At 42.5% G+C, this 16,671-nt stretch overlaps 1 protein-coding gene across 5 annotated transcripts in view; it reads right to left on the reverse strand.

Moving 5' to 3' along the window:
• LOC138246071 (uncharacterized) overlaps positions 1–16,671 on the reverse strand; it is a 308,358-nt gene that overhangs the window by 109,921 nt on the left and 181,766 nt on the right. For 2 of the 5 annotated variants that reach the window (XM_069200278.1, XM_069200277.1), the window contains exon 2: positions 1,682–1,800. The exons of the other annotated variants lie outside the window; for them this stretch is intronic. The gene's annotated coding sequence lies outside the window, so the exon portion shown is untranslated. The remainder of the gene's footprint in view (positions 1–1,681; positions 1,801–16,671) is intronic. 5 annotated transcript variants of the gene reach the window in all.

Genomic DNA, 16,671 nt, shown 5'->3' on the forward strand with positions numbered 1-16,671 from the left:
GAAGAAAAAGAAGGAGGAGAAGAAAAAGAAATCCAATGGGTCCTAGCCAGTTAAACTAGATGATTTTTGTTTGCAAGGATGTGTAAAAGAACAGTAAAACACTTATTTTTGGAGCAACAATTCCTGCTGTTGATAATTTGTATCACAGTTATTGAATGTTTAGCTTGTCTTATGTTAGTTCATCTAAACTTCTTTTGCCATTAATGTCACATTATGGTGATACTGTATCTCTACAGCCTGTTTATGAGAATCGTCTACATTAACCTGAGTATTACCTTGTAATAGAACCCTTTAACTTTATTTTCGATTTTTGGGTTTTCATTGTGTGGCCAAATTGGTCAAGTAAATTGAATGTTGATTGATTGAGAAGGGTGAAAAGATATAAAACACAGGTGCTAATAGCCAACATAATCACAAAGGTAAACTATGCATCTGCTATTGTTCTGATTTAATCAATGTTTCTAAAGTTTAACCCATTTCTTACATATCACACATGTCAGATCTATAAGCATATCTGAAAATTGGTTTGTGGCAAAATCTGCACTTTATTTTTCTGTTTTTTTTTTTCATTAAAATACAGCAAGTAAGAAAAATACAATTGACTTTGTAGAACAGCACGTGTTACTGTGCAGAAATGGATAGAAAAGCTGCTATTTGTTACATTATACAAACACATTGGGCCTGATTTAGAGTTTGGAGGAGGGGTTTGGAGGTCACAAACTGATTGATATCCCTTCCGTCGTATTATGAGTTCCACAGGCTAAAATGGAATTATAATACAGCAGACAGGATATTAGTCACGTTTGTGATGGAGTAACCCCTTCCCGACAAATTCTAAATCAGGCGCATAATCATTAAACAAACTAAATTACAGCAAATTTAGAAGTGACACTTTGGTCTAAGTGTGTGGACCATTATCAGCACAGAAGAACTGATTATCCCAACTCTTTCTCCTAAATTCTGGAGCTGCAAGGAACAACTTTGATACTTGAGACAGAATTCCTCATTGTAATAAAAAATGAAGAGTGGTAGTTCCCTGTGATGTTGTAGGGCATTTGAAAATTAAAGGAGAAGGAGTCATAAAAATAAAAAGTTGATGATGCTTGGTTGATGTTCAGTTGCAAGGTAGGCTGAGACCTGTACCCATGAACCATTTGTGCATCAAGAGAAACAAGTCCCCATAACAGTAAGTAGTGTGTTCCCATTTGACTGTACATGTCTGCAGCTAAAAGCTTTCTTTCATCTCTCCTGTGAAAAATATGAATTGAGTCTTGTAGGAAAAGTCAGTTATGGATAGCTATCTTTTATAATTGCCATAATCTTATTCTGAGAGTCAGCAGTATTGTATAAGCACAGCATGAAGAACTGTCAATACAAGAACCAAACGCTGTTGGGAACTCAACAGAAGCATGGCTATGTGCTTGACAAGTGTGGTGTCAGGATCTCAAAGGAAGCCCACAAAGCACTGATGTAGCAAAAATCAGAAGAGCCACTCACTTAGAGCATTGCTGCAACCATATTTTAAGCATCATGGACTCATCCACCCCACATGAAGAGGCATGCATGTGGAGCATTTCTTCAGGGACACCTGAAGATTTATTAAACCAGACCTTAGCTCTTCAAGGTTCTGTCAGAGCACTTCAATACATGTGAGCTCTAAGTGAGGATCACCAATGCTTACCTTCTTCCATCCAGTTCCTGTACCTGAGATCACTGCAACAGAGTTTTGCCTGGAAGAGCACCAGATCCTTCATTGATTCAGTTTCCAGGGTTTCTGGGATTCTGTATAGGCTAAAGCATCTGATAGGAAAAAAAGGAAAAAAATAACAGAATGATTTTGACATGTATGCATGAAGGCAACAAAAGAACTATAGAACTGGAGGACATAATTTAGTGTAGAACACATAGACAGCATGTTCCAGGCATCAACCTTAGGGGGCACTGGTTTCACACATTGCACAATATTGCCCTGGGAATCTTGTTGATTATAATTGAAAATGTTTCACGTCTGAAAACGTGAGACTAAATTGAGCATTGCTATGGTCTGTAGAATTGGAAGTGTGTCTTCAGAGTGGCTCGAACACTTTCGTTCCCCTTTGCACTACTTTCTTCTTTCGTCTCTTGCTCTGTTCAATACTTACTTCCTTTTTCTCCCCCCAGTTTTCTGAAATATTCCATCATCGCAGGTCACACATCAACATTTTCCTCTTCACACAATCTACTCACTCTTGTCTTCTGCATGTACTTGTATTGCACTGGGGATGGTGTTGATTGTGAGGAAGTATGTATGTGAGGGTGTGTGTGCTGTATATTGTGTTAACAGTACATATTAATAAACTAATGATGAAAATAATTTTTCATGTTGTAGGCCAGAAGTGCCAGGGTACCTGTTGGAATAGGTGCCCCATTTTCTTCTTTCCATTTCCCTTTGCCCCACTTTTCTGCGCTACACTTGTACACCATCCAAGGTGGTTGTGTAGAAGCTGAGATAGTGGAAGCTAACAGAATTTCATGTATGTGATGTGGGCTTTTGTTCTGTGCTCTAGTTTTTGATTCAAGCGAAATTTGCACAGATAATTTCAATCTATTTACTAATGCATTTTCCTATATCTAAAACGTCTTCTGAGAAATCCCCTCTTTCATATGATATCTTTCAAGAGTAGGAATAGCAGGTGATGTTGAATGCTTATGAGGTGCAGCATTTCTAGAAGGATATCAACAATGTTGTAGCGCATGCAGGAAAGGTTTGTCTCTGCTTGAATTAGGGAGCAGTGTGCTGTGGTCTGACTTTAAAAGGTTGTGGGTGCTCAGCTGGGTGTGTGAAAGTTTATTCATTACAGTTATGTGAGAATGTGTGCATCTGAAAAAAACAAATATCTGAAAAAAACGTCCTGCCAAAAGTGGACTTCAGCCACTTAGTCCTTCTCTTTTTCAAAAGATTTTGTGACACAATTCTCTATAAAATATTGTTGCTTTCAGGATGTTTTTCTGTATGTGAAGCGTGCAAACGAGAGAAAATTCACAAACTTGGTAAACTGTACAAGGTGCAAAAAGTAAAAACTTTGATACATTTGTAGGGCAATAGCAAATGTTTTATATCTGGAGGATGCACTTCTCTACAAAGTCCTTTGCTCAGACATTGTTTAATACTTTTTCAAGTTTTTATATGTGCTGCACATTACAGCAAAGTTGGAAACTTTAGAACATTGAAAAAATGCTTCAACATAATGATTGCCTTAATGAGGTGTAAGCTTTTGTCGCAAAGCCCTTTCTACCTTTCTTAGGAGATTGAGTGTTGTGCCAAAACCCACAGGTGGTTACATGGAACGTTCATATACCATTCATAGTATGTTGATGCAAAATACAGCATAGTACCTTATGTTACTTTAAGGCTACTTTCCAGCTCAAAACAGGTTTTGCATTAGAATGTGAAATGCCAACGCTATACTGTGTGCCAGTTTGCATCAATTTTATGATGCAAACTGGTGCAAACTGTCAGTAAATCTGGGACCACGTCTAAGAGAAATTCCCATGACTTTCCTTGGGGATGGGTGCAGTGTTTGGTTCCTGGGACAACTATCACCCAGGGAATCCTAACTTTGGGTATTTCTGAAACCTAGAGACATGGGGGGGATCCTGTGTTTATCCAAACAGATTTTCTTGTGTAAAATGTCTTATACCCTTCTAAGTACGATTGAAAGCAGCAAGCTGTCCTCATATTTATGTGGCAGAAAAATCCTTAACTCACAACCAATTGTAAAGGTTCTGCCATTCAGTGTCAGCTAAAGTATCCTGATAAAAACTGTAATGTGAGTGGTACGGGCGTAGCTTGGACAAAAATGTTAGGGGGTGTGAGTCTGAGATTTCTCAATAAGCAATGAAGTGAACCCAACTAAAAAAGATAGGACAGGGATGGGGCCACTGAAAGGTTGCAATGGGCAGGATTAGGGCCATTCGTTTTCAGTTTTTTGGAAAAGTAAGACCAGTTTGCGTACGGCCTCAGTGAGATAGTCTGTACTATGTTGTTCATCCTGTCCGATTCCTCCTCACAGCAATGTAGGGCAGTGAGGCCAGGGAGATCCGGCTACATAAGCCCATACCTAACAACAGCAAGCCAGGCTTCAGATTGGCAGTGAGAGCAGGTCTTTTAGTAACCCAGACCCAGCAGCAGAAAGAGGAATCAGGGAAAGTAGCGGAAAATAGTAGAAAATGCTGCAGAATGCATAGTACTGTATAATGACAACAGGCACATAAAACGTCAAGAAAGGAAAGTTTGAAACAACATGGACCATAAAACCCTGTATACTGTGGTGATTTATACATCAAGGAACCAGTAATCCACTTTCTTACTCTCTTTGATATAAAATATTGAAATGGTATCACAAATCAAATTTAAAGATATGAAGATTATGCATGTGGATTAGTGTGCTGAAGGACACTGCATTTTTGTTTCATTCTATAGTGGTGTATCATGGTCCATCGCTCAGATTCAAATAGTTGTTAGGTTTCGAGCTACCTTTCCTAATTATGTGGCTCTGTTGCCATTCTACGTGTTTGTAGATGAAGTAGGTTTAATCAATTTTTTTCAGAATGGCAACATTAATTACTTATTTGATTTAATTTGTCATTAGAACTTGAAAGTATGTACAACTGAGGGTGCAAACCTTTAGACAGTCCCATGCCTTTGAGATGTATTGTGCACAAGATAGTGACATCATTTGTGTCTGAAGTGAAGTCTACTCTCTCTCTGAAGAGATGTATCATGTGCATCGATTGACAAGCTTCTCATCTTCACAGAAGTACACTACAATATCCTTCACACAACAGATACAACTGGGCATAAGCAGTACAGGCTTTCTTTCCTCTTGGGAAAAGTATGTGTGCAGAAATGCAAACTTCCCTCCTTCCTGGGCCAGGCAGAGCATGGTAAAAGCAGTGAAAGCTTTCTTTCCTTCGTGATATTCCACCAGCAGTATAAGCTTCATAGGGTCACAGAGCAGATACAACGTTGGACGTATCAGTGAAGCCTCCTCTCTCTATTAACAAATAAAGCAGAGTCTGCAGCAGTAGTGCTAACACTCTTTCATATTTGATGTGTGTATAATTATGGTTGTGTGGATTGGTAAGTGCATGAATGGATGAGCAAGTAAAATGGTTAATTATTGAGAGTTCATTATAAACATGTTATTTCAGTCCCAACATGCACCAGGAGTGAGTGTGTGCTTACAAACGCAAGTCATATCATATCATGTCATGTCATGTTATATTACGTTGTGTTAAAAGTGGTGAATGGCTGGGTTGCTACATGAGGAACTGGATGGAGAAGTTGATGGTGGTGTCAGTTTGTGCACAAATGGGAGGGAGACAGAGTGGCTCTTGAATATTTGTTTTGACAAATGGTGAATTTCTGTGGACAGACAGATGAGTAGGTGAATGGAAAATGTAGGTGAATAATGCAAGTGAAAGGAAAAGGTGGATTGATTGGTATTTTCACAAGGATGTTTGATGGTTAGTTTGTGTATTGCCAGCCTAAAAGTCACTTTGTATGTTTGCCTGTGGCGAGTGTGTATGGATGGCTGTATATATGAAAGGGTCTTGTATGAGAGCGTGCATGTGTCCTCAGACGGATGCATGTGTGGATTGATGTTTGTAAGTGTCGTTGATGATTCCACATTTTAATCTCCTCCCTGTATGGGTTGTTGAAGGGAATGAACATCTATCTGCTGGGCACCAAGGCATGATAAATCTCTGTGATGGGGAAGCACAGTTAACAGAATAAAATCAAGAATCCTAATACTCGTCAGTGGCTGCAAGTTATCTTATGTGCACTTAGGAGTCATACCCATGTAAAATAACAATGTAAATCAACACACATGGCGTCTTTTACATAACACTGCTACTTGGCCACTCCTGGTTCTAAGATTTATGCATAAAAGAAGAGTAGCAGAGACTAATGAAAATGTTGTTGACACATATATTCTAGTTTTAATGAATGCAATTGCACTGTTGGACATGATTTATCAAAACATTCATTGTTCACAGAGCTTCGGAATGACACATGAACCACTATCAGAACTAATTGTTGAGATGCTTATGAACTGTCAGTAAAGTGTACCCATTTGCGGTGCTATTCACAGAAAAAGTATGGCAAACACTGCCTCTGTGACCCACCATGACACTGCAGAGTCAGATAAGCAACAGCCCACATGGTGACTAAAGGAAGGAGAAAATGGAGTGCTGGGGGCTTTGAAAACTCGACTTGAACCTGGTGAAAGTGCATGAAGCTGGATTTAGTTAATCCTCAAAAAGAAAATCAATCAATCAATCAAAAAAATGTATAGAGCGCGCTACTCACCCGTAAGGGTCTCAAGGTGCTGGTGGAGGGGGGTGTGGGGGTATTGTTACTGTTCAAACAGCCACATCTTGAGGTTTTTTCTGAAGAGCAGGAGGTTCTGAGTCTTGCGGAGGTTGGTGGGGAGGGAGTTCCAGGCCTTGGGGCGAGGTAGGAGAAGGATCTGCCTCCGGTGGTGGCGGGTTGGATGCGGGGGACTGTGGCGAGTGCGAGAACGGTGGAGCGGAAGAGGCGAGTAGGAGTGTGGAAGTTCACTCTTTTGTTGAGGTAGGTTGGTCCAGTTTTGTGGAGGGATGTGTGTGCATGGATGAGGATTTTGAAGGAGATCCTCTTGTCGATCGGAAGCCAGAGAAGGGATCTGAGGTGTGAGGAGATGTGTTCATGTCGTAGGAGGTCCAGGATGAGGCGGGCAGCTGCGTTCTGGATCCTCTGGAGTTTGTGTTTGAGTTTGAGTGTGGTGCCGGCGTAGAGGGCGTTTCCATAGTCTAGCCTGCTGCTGATGAGTGCATGGGTGACGGTCTTTCTGGTCTCTATGGGAATCCATTTGAAGGTTTTTCGCAGTATGCAGAGGGTGTTGAAACAGGAGGAGGTGATGGCGTTGATTTTCTGGGTCATGGAGAGGGAGGGGTCCAGGATGATGCTGAGGTTGCGTGCGTGGTTTGCGGGTGTTGTGGGGGACCTAGGACAGTGGGCCACTAGGAGTTGTCCCATATGGTTTTGTTGGGGCCGAAGATGATGATTTCGGTTTTGTTGGAGTTGAGCTTGAGGTGGTTTGCTGTCATCCATTTGGAGGTGTCAAGGAGTCCAGCGTGGAGGTTGGTTTTGGGGGTGGTAGGGTTTCGGGTGAGGGAGATGATGAGCTGGGTGTCGTCGGCGTAGGATATGATGGTGATTCCGTGTGGTCGGAGGATGTTTGCGTGCAGGGTCATGTAAATGTTGCAAAGGGTAGGGCTGAGGGAGGACCCTTGGGGTACTCTGCAGATGATTTTGGTGGCTGTGGAGTGGAAGGGAGGGAGGGTGACTTTCTGGGTTCTTTCGGGGAGGAAGGAGGTCAGCCAGTCTAGGGCCTTGTGTCGAATACCTGCGTTGTGGAGGCATGTGCGGAGTGTTTGGTGGCAGACAGTGTCAAAGGCAGCAGGGAGGTCCAGGAGGATGAGTGCGAAGGTCTCGCCCTTGTCGACTCTGGTTCTGATGTCGTCAGTACATGCAAATAGAGCGGTCTCAGTGCTGTGGTTCTTGCGGAACCCAGACTGGGAGGTGTTGAGTGTGTTGCTTTCCTCTAGGAAGTGAGACAGGTGGGTGTTCACTAATTTCTCAGCGACCTTAGCGGGGCAGGGGAGGAGTGAAATTGGGCGGTAGTTGGTGAGGTCATCAGGGTCTGCTTTGGGCTTTTTCAGGAGTGCAGTGACTTCTGCATGCTTCCAGGGGTCTGTGAAGGTGGCGGCATTGAAAGAGCTGTTGATTATGTCACAAAGCTTAGGAGCGGTGGTTGGGCTGGCTTTGAAGTAAATGCGGTGGGGGCAGGGGTCCGAGGGGGAGCATGAGTGGATGAAATTCATCGTTTTTTTCAGTTTCTTTGTCGTCGGTAGGGGCCCAGGTGAGTAGTAGGTTGGGGGGAGGATCTTTGCTGATCGAGTCGGTGGTGTGTGTGGCAGGTGCGAGTCGGGCTGAGTCGGGGACTGTGAAAACCACACACATAGATGCATATAGGAGACGCAGGCGAGGAAGAGCAGTACTGGAGAAGCAGAGGGCTGAAGGAGTAGGAGAAGGAAGGAGGAGGAGACCACTGGAGGCCATGGGGCTTAAGCGAACGAGCGTGGAAGCAGCGGCCTGGACCATTGTGACTGAGGTAAAGGGGTGAAAGGGAGAGGGGAAGAGAGGGGGCGTCTCTCTCCTACCCCTGCGGTCACTTGCCTGTCTGACTGCCTCATAGTGCCCTAATTCCCTAGCGCTTCTTTCGACCCCTATTGACTCCTACCGACTCACAGGAGTCATAAAAAGGTGCTTTTTCCCCTTCACTGGCCTCCAGTGCCTCTCATTGACTTCATTGACTTCTTTGGCCTCCTGTTGGTTCACAAAGGTACCATAGTTTTTGTGACTATTGTCGGACTGGATTTGGCTTGGCAGTGGAAGCTGGTGCCGTACTGAAAGCCCTGAACTGAAGCCCACAACAGGGGAGAGGATTAAGAGTGTGGAGTGCTGGGAGTGTTAGGTGGGTTGGGAGTTAGGTTGGCTTTTCCGCTTCTGCCCACCGGGCTCCTGTCTCCCCATTTCATTCCTGCTGCAACTGCAACTGGGATCGGGTGGTACTCTGGCGGTATCTTGGTGGTACTACCTTATTATCCTGAACATCGCCTATATTTGAGATTGCGGTGTATCGGAGACATTTCGTAGCAAGGGGGTGATCAAGAGCAGCACCAACAGAATGACGACTAAACGCACAAGAAGGAGTAGGTCCTTCCTTAATCGGGCATGTAAAAAAACTAAATCAAACTCCCTGAGAAACGAAGGAGTACAACAAGCAAATATGAAAAGTTTGTATTCTATCCTACCATTCCTGTCGAAGGAGCCTTGCGAGAAAATAGTGGTTAGGACAGAAAACACACCTGGCATCACTAATATATCTCCTTTAGGCCCTATTCAGATCAATGATCCGAATGCTTTGGTAGGTGAGGGCACTACTGCTAAGGAGGAGTCTGCGGGGGCTATTGTGGGGGGATAAGTCAGGTCAAAGCCACAGATTTTACTCTCCCTGATACAGACCTGGATGAGGGTCTTAGCTGTAGATTAGCAGCCCTAACTATACCAATGACACCAGCAGAAGCACTTTCTAATATTGTCTCACCCATGTTAAAACTATTCAGTAGTACCCCCTCGGATCATTTTCTTTCTGACTTAACTCCACCTGCAACTACAGATCTAGAGTGTCCACCTTCACAACCCACAGTTTTCTCCGATTCTCTCAAGTGTCTTGAAAGAATCTTATCATCCATCCTGGAACTGTTGGAGAAATCGGTAAAAAAATACAGACCATACTCAAGATATCCTGGTCTCTATTTTAAAAGTTTTACTAGTAAATCAAAATATGAGCCATTCCCCGACAGAGTGGATTATGTCATCTAAAAAAGAAGCAATTAAAAACTTGGGTCTGAACGCAAATGGAATTAGCCTGCAGTATACAAGTACTGAGGATCTGAAGACTGAAGGTGATAAACCCTCTCTCCTCGATAGAAGGAAAACCACAGGTGACACTAAGATAGTAATTCATGCCTCAGAAGAGAACGAGATATATTCTTTGGATAATTTGTTTACTAATTCTCTTTCAATCCTTAATACTACTCTACTGGACCATATCGCCCAGTTCAAGGAAACGGTCCCTACCCCCAGGGCAGTACCATTTCCAATCTTTCTTCCCAAAGATCACCTACTCTTAAAGCAGGCGGAGCTAGCAGAGCAAAGTGAACAAATAGAAATCTATGTTGGGCAGGCCAGCAGAATATCCAAAATAAGAGGGAAAAAGTCGGGAAAGAAAAGAAATCGGTGAAGCATAAAAAAAAAGAACAGAAGGTTAAGTTCGAAGAGAGAGAACAGTTGGAATATACGGACACTGTGAAACTGGGCCCCCTTTTGAATAATCCTCAGAACAAGACTGAGGGTGCGTTTATAGTTAGACAAGCAAAAGTCCTGGTTCAGAGGGATGACCCAGTGACTCCAGTGATCCCATGTGTAAGACCTGACTCTACCATCATCTTTCTGACTGATTTTGCCCATATTGTGGATAAGGGTCCTCATTCGGGAGCCAGTTTTCAGAGTATGGGAGGAAAGCACAGTGGGGATAAAACCCCTGATGGGCAGACCGACTTGCCTGACTATTTGGAGTTCTTGGCTATATTTGACTCAAACGTATGCCTAAATCGATCATTCATATTATCATGTTTCTTGGAAATAGATAAGCTCAATTTAATTTAAAGTTCCGATATTGTGAGGGTCTTTCCTGACCACAGTAAAGGTAGGAGTCAGCCAAAGGTTTGGTTCTATTCCAAAACTACTTAGAAATTAATACTGGCTAATAGTGCCCAGCTACAACCCAGAGGAATAGATGTGATCCCAGTCCGGGAGAAGTCATTGTTTTTGGGTGGGCTGTCCAAGACTCACGGATCAGATACTATAAATTCCATCATGAATTGAGGGGAACCGTCCTTCACCTTAAGAGAAAGTGTCCAAGTTTCTTTACACCAAGGAATAAGAGTAGTGAACGTGGTGAAAGGGCATAAATCGCAGGGCTACGGTGCCATTCAAGAAAACTGTAATTGGCTAGTGGGGGTACTGAATAGACCTAAGTCAAGGGAGAAGCTGAATCAGCCTTGTTTCTAGCTGTAGCCCTACCCTAGCTTCCTGGAACATTGCAGATCTAGGGAAGGATCAGTGTAAAGTGCAAGTTTTGTGTTCCATGAGGTTTGATTTGATTTGTATTCAAGAAACTTGGGCCCTCATTCTGACCCTGGCGGTTTGTAACCGCCAGGGTAGAGGGCAGAGGAAGCACCGCCAACAGGCTGGCGGTGCTTCCGGGGCAATTCTGACCGCGGCGGTAAAGCCGCGGTCAGAAAAGGGGAACCAGCGGTTTTCCACCGGTTTTCCCCTGCCCCAGGGAATCCTCCATGGCGGCGCTGATTCCGACCCCCTTCCCGCCAGCCTCTTCCTGGCGGTTTACACCGCCAGGAAGAGGCTGGCGGGAACGGGTGTCGTGGGGCCCCTGGGGGCCCCTGCAGTGCCCATGCCACTGGCATGGGCACTGCAGGGGCCCCCTAACAGGGCTCCATTAAGATTTTCAGTGTCTGCCTAGCAGACACTGAAAATCGCAACTGGTGCCACTGCACCCGTCGCACACCAGCAACTCCGCCGGCTCCATTCGGAGCCGGCTTCATCGTTGCTGGGGCTTTCCCGCTGGGCGGGCGGGCGGCCTTTTGGCGGTCGCCCACCCAGCGGGAAAGTCAGAATGACCGCCGCGGTCATTTGACCTCGGTGCGCTCTTCTGGCGGTCTACGCCCGGCGGGTGGCGCCCGCCGCCCGCCGGGGTCAGAATGACCCCCTTGGTGTCTAAACGATTGTATCTGTCTGGGTTACATGGTTTTAAGCAAAAAAGCACTCCATTCAAAAAAAGAGAATGCTAAAGGGGGTATAGCCGTGCTTTTAAGTAACAGATATAATTGGGAATATGTAAGCCTCCCCGATTCTACAAATTTTTGCCAAATAGTACAAGTACAACTTAGAACGGAGAAGGGTGAGAAAATACCCATAACTATTATAAATGTGTATATCCCTCCTGAAAAAGAATTGGACGCTTTACTCCAACAATTCTTTGTACAAACTTGTGCTGTAAGAAACCCCGTCAATTTAATTGTAATGGGGGACTTAAATTGCAAAGTTTCTAACACTACGGTTTATTCCTTTAGTAACCTAGACAGAGAAAAATCGCTTATTATCCCAGCTATCAAGTTCCCTCCTAGAATTAGGACAGATAAAAGAGGAATATCCTGTTGAAAGGCCTAAGGGCTTGCAGCTGTATAATTCTTTATGGGTGCTACAGTATAAATTCACCCGCAGCCCCTACCCATAAGTCATTTCAGAATAACGTCACAATAGACTACATCTGTGCTTCGTATAACCTGGCTCAAAAAGTTGGGCACATGGAGGTATTTGACTCTCCAAACAGTGACCATAAACTCTTAAGGCTCTCCTTATGCCTGAAGTTAGGGGCAACAGACTTGTGGTCTTTAAAAGGTGTAAACATAAGTAGTAAGGGTAAAAATAGGAGAATGGCTTGGTCGACAGTAAAAATGCTATTGATTAAGCCACTGCTGGAGAACATCACGAGAAATTTGGAGGTGTGGGGAAAGACACTCGAATACAATTTCTCAATAAGGCATATTACTGCACAGAAGCAGCCCGAGTGTAATTTAACAAGAGTGGATAACGACCAGCTCCCTATTCCGAACTTGAATAGAGTAATAAATAAGCTAATACGGCAACATCTGGAGTACAAGTCTAAGGTGATGAATAGGGAAATAAAACTAAAGAGAAGAAGATTGAGGCTGAAACTGACAATTCGAAAAACAAAGAGGACCAGAATTGGGTGGCACTGAAGGAAGCGGCCGTAAAGAGAAACACCAGATTATTCTGGACTGTTATTATATCAGAGCGGTGCGAAAATTGTAAATACTTAGCGGCCGCCCCAATAGCAGAGGAAGTTTGGAGATTGAATATTCAAGAACTGTACGCTGAAAATCAGGGTGCTGACACAGAGAGAAAGGAGATAGTACTAAATAGAGGTGGAGAGAGGCGTTATACAGGGGCACCAACAGTGATAGAACTAGAAAGGATCATAACATCAATGCGTTCTTTAGGTGCTGTGGGCCCCGACGAGCTCCCAATGACCCTAATTAAAATGGAGCCTTTGCTCTGGGCAAAACTACTTCAACCAGTTTTTGGCCTATGCTATGCCCATGGCACCATCCCAGAATCAGGGACAGGCAGTATAATAATTCCTTTACATAAAAAGGGAGATAGATAAATCCCGTCAAATTACAGACAAATTGCCTTATTAGACGTTATAGGAAAGATATTTGCGAAAAGTATCCTTCTACAATTGACGGATTGGTGTAGGAAAAGGGCATTTTACCAGTGGAACAGGCAGGTTTTAGAAAAGCCCATAATACCTTAGACAATATCTTGGTTATGCAAACCATAATTGATAAGTATGTCCAGACTAGGGGAGGTATATTGTATGCAGCATATATCATTTACTGCACAGCGTTTAACAGAGTGGATAGGGGAATACTGTGGAAAAAAAACCAAGATCTGGGAGTTCCATCTGGCCTCCTGCATTTGGTGATTGCCCTATACTCATCAACCTGGTGTTAAATCATGGGCGGAGAACAGGGACTATCTTCAAATGTATTAACAAAAAATGGCTTAAAACAAGGTTGCTTACTGGCCCCATTGCTTTTCTCTCTCTGTATCTATGACCTACCTTTAAGTCTCAGGAACTCCTCGGGCAATGCCCCTGCGGTGGGGGGGCGGCCAATTGTGTGCCTGATGTATGCGGATGATATAGTTGTGTATGGCCTTACCCCAAAAGGTCTAAACCATCATTTGGCTGCTCTGAAAAGCTATTCTGAGAAGCACTACCTGAAAATTAATACAGCTAAGTCTCAGGTGGTCTGATTCTCCGGGAAGATCTGCAGAAATAATGTTTTGTTTCCCTGGATAATAGGTCAACATAAACTGGAACAGCAAACATCATACCGGTTTCCAGGCAAGACCTTTTCGGCTTCAATAAAAGATTCTGATCACACACGTCAGACTACCAATAGGGCCCTGTCACTAGCCCAAGGCCTGTCGGCCTTTTATAAGGCAAATGGGAAGCGCCATTTTGCCCACTTACTATCAGCCTAACAGGTCAAGATTCCTGTGACTCTTTTATATGCAATGGAGTGTATTGATACAACTAAATTGGATTATTTGGACAAGACGGAAGCCCGCATTCTGAGGCGCATGGTCTCTTGTAATCATGCAGTCTCAGGGGCTCCATTACGCCCTGAATTTGGCATTAGGAACATCTTTGTGCAAGGTCTTGTGGCAGTGATAAGAAAGGCGCACAGCCTCATGCACAGTTTAGACTGTACATTGAGAAACTTGGCATATAAAGAGATCTTTAGCAATTTGAGGGAAAAATCAGTTTTTTTTAGAAATTACATCAAAGCTATTCAACTCCTAGAGCTAGACTTGGAGCATTGTCCTTCAATTCCCCATGTATCATTAAAAGAAAATTCTGAAGGAAGCATCATGGTCCAAAGGATTTTCGAGAGAAATGGAGGAGTGTCGCAAAAGAAGAGGTCTAGAGAAGTTAACTACCACGGTAACTATGAAAATGGTACAACCCTACTTGACCTGGAATTTAAACCATGGGGTGAGGCAATTGCGTTAGCTGCTTAGACTACATAGATTGCCATTGAAAGATCTCACCTCACGGTGGGATGGCTCTACTAGCGTTTGTGATCTGTGTCAAGGAGGGGTACAATCTCTTCTACATGTCTTATTTGTCTGCCCGGCTCTCGCCGTTCCAAGGAAATTTTAGTTGAAACCCTTTTTTTTTGCAGCTTAATATTAGATCTCACAGAGAGGCTTTGGATTTATGTTACACCCCCCACAATGAAAAATTTTGTTACAAGATTTTTAAGTTCTTTCAATCATTCTTGCAGATATTCTGAATTTGTTGTTTTAAATAATGAACTATTGCATTATGTATTTATTATTCTTTTTGCTCTTTTTAGAAATATGTTCCTCATTATGGGGGACTTTTATGAATTTGTATCTGTATTCATATGGATCTCTCAGGAGTTCCATAACATGATAATAAAAAAAAAATTGGTGGTGGATGTAATTTTGCCATGATTTAGTGTGATTAGACAAAAGGAAATTACGTGAGTGTTGTACATCTCTAGTTCCACTAGTACTCCAAGATTCTGTTGCTGATATAGGTTGTCACACTCGTTATGAGATAATCTAAAAATCTTTATATCAGGCTTTACACCAATAAAATTCTGAGATAACATGTGGCAAATGATACGTTTTGAAGCCCAGTGAATCCAAAACATTGATTACAAGTAGTATGGATTAAAAATGTTCCAAGGTTTTTCTCTCACAAGCTACCTTTGGTAACTTAGTAACCAAGTGAATATTTGAAGAAACATCAGCCCTGTAACATTTGCGAAAAGCGGACAGCATTTATAGAGACTTTTTAAAGGATTATAGTTCTCCAAAAATTTATGGGGGAGAAACAGTGGGAAATTTTACATTTCAAATACCTGTGGCTTATAAATTTGATAAAAGCTGGAATATTAAAATACAGCTTTGGACAAGGGCTTTATGATTCAAACAAAAATATATATTTTAAAGCACTTTGTGCTTATAACTGTAAGACATACTGAGTTATATTCTTCTCATTAATTTGCACACCTTCCTACAACCCCATGAACCTCATTTACACTTTTAAAAGTCTGTAATTGAACAATAACTTGGATTTATGTGTCAATTGCAGGCATTTGCATTACATATTTCATTCCCCTGTAAAAATATACATTAATACAGTAGTGCTGGACCAATTTGTAGACTAGGGGTGCTGCCGTCAATGTTGCATCACTGAACTCATTGGGTTTCAGACCAAAATCCAGGCATCACACAATGAACAAATGTCACCCATTCAGCAGGATAGTGTTAAGGATGTATTTTGTAGCTAGTGTTGCATTTAGGAGCACACTGTCACAAATATATTACTAATCCATATGCATGGTGAGGTTATTTACAGACAGCACATTTTTCATTGAAATGAAAACTAAATTTGCACACAACAGTTTTCCTGATAAAAGTATATAGTACACAAACAACAATATGTGGAAATTGGATTTCAGTGAATATATGTCATTTGCACATCACTAAGTGGAGTGTCTTGATTTGTTTTGATCCTATTACAATGTTTGTTTCTTTCACATTCAGAATTAGAAGCAAAGCCCATCACTTGTGCTTTCCTAACTGTTTATTTACTTTACTTTCACACAAGGAAGATTGTCACATAGTTCACTTTACAAAGTCCTCACACTTTACAGAACGAGAATAAAAAGTAAATGCCACTCAACATGTTAAAAGAATAAGCAACAGTTAGTCAGAAGACTAGAATGCCATTTGACCTCTGTCTTTGAACACAGCAAATGTGACAAGATAAAAACAACATTTGAAGTCTTCATTAATGCTTATTCACATTTGAAACTCCAGCATGGTTATTTTGTCGGTGTTGCAGCACCCCCCACCCATTCTTCCAGCATTGATATTAGCCAACTTAATGGTATCCAGATAATTGACTTCAGAAGAATGAAAGCATAAAGAAGTCATGGTGGGATTCAAAAGTGTGGGCTGCCAGGCACACACAGATATCAGCTCCAGGCCCACCAACCCAATGAATTATCTTACTGGCTTACTAACAGTAGTTTCCTGTAACTGTAAGAAATTGGGTTAGAGGTTGAGGCGAATGGACCCCCCCACGACCACAGTCCTTCCCAGGGTAAACCATAAAAAGGCACTACAACAACCTGTGCTTATTCCTCTGGTAGCTAGGCACAATGCAAACAGGCTTAATGTATTTAAAAGGTAATAAGTGAAGTATTTATGCAGCGCAAAAACAGTGAGAAAGTGAAAACACAACATAAGAAAAATCCCAAAGAAAGAGAGAGTAGATTTTAATAGAAAAAAATATACAAGAACAA

Source organism: Pleurodeles waltl, chromosome 7 (genome assembly GCF_031143425.1).
Source record: "Pleurodeles waltl isolate 20211129_DDA chromosome 7, aPleWal1.hap1.20221129, whole genome shotgun sequence".
In the NCBI taxonomy this organism is placed as follows: domain Eukaryota; kingdom Metazoa; phylum Chordata; class Amphibia; order Caudata; family Salamandridae; genus Pleurodeles; species Pleurodeles waltl.